Raw genomic sequence first — 6,000 nt, 5'->3', positions numbered from 1 at the left:
GTGCCCGGTAAGGTGGCCCTCACGGTGAAAGTCAAACTAATTACGAGACGGGCATGGGCACGTAAGGTGCCCGGAGAGCTAGCGTTGCAAAACAATCCTCTTCGCTACGAATATTAACCCGGAACACCTGCCGCTTTCCACTGCCGCCTTGCTTCTGCCCGAATACCTTCCCATCCTCACGCTTCTTCCTTCGTTCCTCCGCGACGCCCTGCGCCCGATCAATCTTCGCTCCGGATAGTATCATCGTCTTCGCGTGTTTATCTTTCACCGGCCGGCTCGGCTTCCACCGGCTTCTAACCTCCCGTAGTCCCATGTTTGACCGCTTGAACCGTATCGAGGCGAACTCTTCGACAGGAGAATGTCGCTTGACTTCGAACCCACGGTTACACCCACTCGTGGACGTTCGTCGTGTTTGGTGAAGATTAATACTAGATTTACGGAGGTTTGTTGTATAGTTTATTGGTTTTAGGGAAATTGTTCATTTAGATTTTGAAAATTAGGGGTTCAAAGGTATGCGATTAAAATACACGTTTGGGTTATCGCAATCAAGCAAAATCAACGTAAACGTTTACTAAATAATGTATCTAAAATTCTAGCGTTTACTGCTTAGCTGTAGGATGAACGTAGATATACAAGATGATTCAAGTTCTTTTCCTTTTCTACTGAGTTATTAACGATAAAATAGTTTTATCACAGTTGTGGAGGAAATCGTAGGACAAGGGGTTAATCGAGTTGTAGGAGGTTCTATCGTACTGCTAGCTCATTTGCTGGGTAGCCTGAAGAACTCGGTTGACTGTTCAGTATTCATCTTTTCTTAGCCAATCTTCTTTGGTTTTATTTCCTAATGTTTCATCTTCCCAATATTTCAATCTATAATTTACTGTTCGTTGATACGGTCATACTTAATTAAAACTATAGTGCTGTAAACTAGAAAGACATTTTTTGCTACCATTCCGTTCGGCTAGACATCGACTCATCTTCCAACTGTAAGTTTGGTGGGCATTCAAACAATCCCATGAAAATAATTATTCGTAAATAAAACACTGTGTTTATGATTAATTCGTATATGCCTAAACTTGACAGGCATTCTATAAAACATTACAACCAATTGATGTCAATTGAATTTAGCGACACTAAGTAAAATTTACTTTTGTTTCTGAAATGTCGTGGATACTATTTTCTTGTTAAGCTATGCAATGAATATATGTTTCTAAACCTTATACCAGCTTTTCTTCCCAATGTTTTGTTTTTTCTTAATTGGTAGACTCATTTAACGCGATTTTCATTCACATAAAACAACTCTACATGGAACAAATACTCCGCGTAAATGGAGAAACAAGTGTAGAGACGAACTCCTTAACACGAGAATGTAATTTTTTAATTTTATTGTGTGTAATAACAGTACACCGTTAATAACATTGCAAAATCGGTCAATTCCTGGTTTCTTTTCATATATGTATGAGTACTTACTATGTATATGTCACACTACGCTTCTTTATTATGCAATAGTAATAAAGTATATATATGTTAGTTTTAAGTATAAAATAGTTTTATTAATCAATTGTACAGAGAAGATGAAACACAGGAAGAAAGTGAACGTAAATCTCAACTCCAACTTTTACTTTAACAATCAATGTATGCATAGAAATTTATATATATATACAGCCTGAGAAATATTGACTTTAGATTAGACATTTCCTGTTTGTTTTGTAACAAGCAACAGATAGTCGATAATCATTCCTTCATCTAAGCCCAAACATTCGCTTAATTAACATGTTGGTGTTGGGTCGACAACCGGTTGTCGGCGCTGTAATTAATTAAAACAGCTGATTTAAATGAACTGTAGGTAATGTTTATATAATTATCGGCGCTAATAATGTTCGCAGTATAGCTTATTAAGATAAATATACGAAACATAGTAACAGAACACAATCCAATAATTCTGCACATTTTATTTGTTTTGTTTTTCTGTAGTAGGACATTTTTAAAGAGAATGAAAATGAATTTTTAAATTCTATAGCGTTTCGAATATTACATCGAACTTAGCGAAGAAAGTGGGAAATAAAGTTAGAAATGAAACGGTCCAGGATTAGAAATAAAAATTGTATAACTATAAAGTATAGAATTGTCAGAATTCAAAAGCATAAAATAAGCAATATATACCACTGTAAGAAAAACTAAACGTGCCATGGGAAAATGTTAGTAGTGGTTTAATAAGAAAATTAGTTTGCAGTAATAAAATATATCGGTTATACAACAAAATTAATTGATATTTCTTTTATAATTATGTAGGTAGCATTTCCTTTTTATTCTTTTCTATTTCTAAATAATAAACAATAAACTTGTTTGTAAGCACGAGTAACATATTATAATATAGAATGTTTAATAAAAATAGGTAAACGATGTTTCTAACCAGCATAATTTTCCGCTTTTATGTTAAAGGCTCGTATGGCATACGACTATAAGTGGGAGTAGCTGTAAATACTCAGGAAAATCACTTTCCTTTTACTTATTTTCTTTCTTAATTTATTGTGAGGCTGCTTCTGGTATCTAAGTACAGTCGAACCTAAAACTTAGTGAGCAGACAGTGGAAATAGTTATTAACGATGTACGATTAAACTGTTATTATCTAAATTTTAATTACTATATATCTTTATAATATATAAGTTATTTACTCATGAACTGAAATTAATGTTTATTTTTCTATTTAAATAAATTGTGTTTAATCATTTAATTGCAGCAGGCAACGATAAGTGGATAGGCTATAAAATATTTAAAGTAATAATAATAATATTTAAACAGTTAATATAAATAATCACTAGATAGTATTTAACGTTACTATCTTGTAAACATTGTGGTATGTTAAACAATATTTCAGTATAATCTTTACTAAACCTTCAAATGCTGAGTACAAAGTATCAAAAAAGATAATTTTTATATTTTTTTTAACTCTTTTTTAAAAAAATAATTCTGAATTAATTGATCTGTTCATCATTGATTTATTAATATCTAATAGAAAGTTTAGGTATGTATTTTATCATTCAGGTACTTAAAACGTTGTACCAAGGATAGTTTTGAAAGGGCACAGCTAAATCAGTAGACTTGCTTTAACAGCCAATGAGAAATGAGAGAAGGCATGTACATAAATTTTCCAATACTACCCACAGGGGGGCTAGTTCAGAAGAATTGGGAAACTTCACCATTGACCTTCCTTAAATTGGAAATTACGAAACACAGAACACAATGACATCACTTCTTTACAGTGCTGTCTCATTCTAATCTATAAATGGAATTATTCCTGGAACTATAATATGACTGAAAAAATAGCTTAAATGAAATGTTTTCTGTTTTAATGGGTTTTCGATATAGATAGGTTAACACTTTTCAGTAGAAAATGATCTGTTTTTGATTGATGCAAAGGAAATTACATGAATATACTTGAAAACAGCAGTAATGATCCTCATTTCCGCTGCACACGTCTATTTAGAGATAAACTAAGTGTACCAACTTACTGCCCTCTTGAAAAATTGCGTTTGAACTATTTTTCTAAATAACCAATAGTTCCACAGATAATTACATTTTTATAAAAATGGAACACTGTGTATATACGTCTCATTTCATTGAATTAATCTTTTGAATCCATCGGTGTAAAACGTCTTTGGTGATGCTTGCGAGCAGGAATGCACCGCTTTTTTTTACCGTGTTGTTCATTTCTTATCGATGTTCGTACATTTCTTCACGCCTTTACCTACTTTCATGCTTCTTTTTTACTGATACAGATATCGCAATGTTGTTTCAACATTATTCGAAGAGTTTTACGAGGCTTCACACCTTCCAACCACAAAAATCTGATAACTGCTCATTGCTCCAAGACCGTGTAAACAGCCAATAGCATCGTTATGATGGATAAGCTTGCTGTACATCAATTATGTTCGTTAGAGTAGTTATTGTATGTTCTCCGTAATCTCTCGTAATATTATCGCTATTTTTTAATGTTATATTGCAATCATTTCTATTGCAAAAGTCATTACAGAAGGTATTGCAAAATTATTAATACAGTGCCAGTTGCTCTGACTTTTTTTATCATTCTGGCCTATTTAAACAAAATGTTTGATTTAACTTTCAATGGTGGAATATAATGATAGAGATACATTTCTGTATGGTAAACTAAAATATTCTGTTAAAATAGTAGATTAATAGACTAATTTTTCTTGAAATTACTGACTATAGATTTGTGATGTGATTTATATTCTGTTTGTGAGAATTTTGGTATAGACGTAGCCATATATTCTGGATTACTTAATTATATTCAAGAATTGTACTTCTGTTATCATATAAATATCTATTTGCCATTATTAATTATTGTGATTAGAATATCTCCTTTTTTGAGCATAATTTATTAAATTAATATTATCTAGTTATACGAATGAGTTATTTAAATAAAGTTTGTTCAAATATATTGTATACTTCGTTTTATCAGCAGTACATGTTTCAATTTAAATTAATGTTTACTCAGTAATATGTTGAAATTTATTAATTTAGTAGATTAATTTAATAAATTATATTATATGTTTATATAACCTGTATATTATGTGTCTACTTCCGCGTTGGATAATTAACGAACTGCAGATATTATAGATATATATCATACAAAATAAAAGAAAGACTTAACAGAAACGATTGGAGAATTTATTTTATTTCCAACTTATATTTTTACAGTTTTATATCGAAGTAAATTCGACATTTTATTGTATTCCAATCGTTACATATTTCACCAATTGTCTTTATACGATGCGTAATTTCACCATCGTATAATGTACGAATACGATTTCAATACTTCTCAAATGTTCTCAAATAAATTAAAAATATGCTGTGTTAAAGTTAAATTAAGAAACATTAACAGCAAGTTCCAGAGAAAATCCGAGAATAACATCGAACCGTAAAAGGTTAATAAAATGTTTAATTGTTGAAATACATTTTTCATTGATCTTACTTCCTGCGAAATCGTCTATGAAAATGGGAATTCGCATAAATGTCCATAATTCAATAATTATCTGAAATAATTTCACTTTTTCGCTCTACGAATTTTTTTCTCTTACACGGTGTATAATTTATTCATATTTGAATCGGTAACAAATCTCTTGTTAGTTCCCCATAAAAAAACAGGATTATGTGTATGGAGTTCATAAAGAATATTAGCTATTAAACATATTTATTTAAGTAATACAAGGAAAGTTTCACGTGTACGATTCGTTGATCGCCATGCATAAGTGCATACGTTTATTGTATGAATTTCAAGGAGAAAACATTCATTTTTATAGCGCAATAACTTGGCGTTTACATTTGTGCGTACTATGTGACACACGTAACTTTTTGTTGAGAAACAGGGAGAGGTTAAATATGTTAAAAACTGTATTTGAACCATTTGAAAAAGATTCATGTATGATACTTGATATATTAAAAGACAAAAATATATTAATGGTAAATAACAGCGTATATGAAATCTCCTTCGATTTTACTTCGCATCGACTTTTAAACCTTTCAGGGTTTTATTTCACTTTGAAAATAGAATGACATTGTTTAATAAAAGTTACCGAAGGGAACGATTAGATATGTCATTTTATATTCCAATTCTATCTCATTGTTCCTTGATTATTGTGTTTCGCTTAATAATCTTTGGTTCATTATTATTTTAAAGTGTATTAAAATCATGAATGTCTTTCTTGCTTCTCCTAAATCTTACTTTAAATGGCAATAACAAATTGTTTTCTCCGTAAAAAGTATACTCGTTATTAAACAAAAAATTGGCACCTTCTCATGATAAATACATTCGCCATAAACGATTGAAAGAGTTAACTAATTTTTCTGTCAGTACGTTTTATAATTATTGAGAAGGTGGAGCGTTCTTTAAGATATACGAGGATGAAACGCAACGGTTGCATGTCTTCGATCACTGACAGTCGTTTTTCATAACTTTCGAATCGCATTTCAGGTTGTTGA

Source organism: Nomia melanderi, chromosome 14 (genome assembly GCF_051020985.1).
Source record: "Nomia melanderi isolate GNS246 chromosome 14, iyNomMela1, whole genome shotgun sequence".
Lineage (NCBI taxonomy): Eukaryota > Metazoa > Arthropoda > Insecta > Hymenoptera > Halictidae > Nomia > Nomia melanderi.
Note: the sequence above shows the minus strand (reverse complement) of the source record.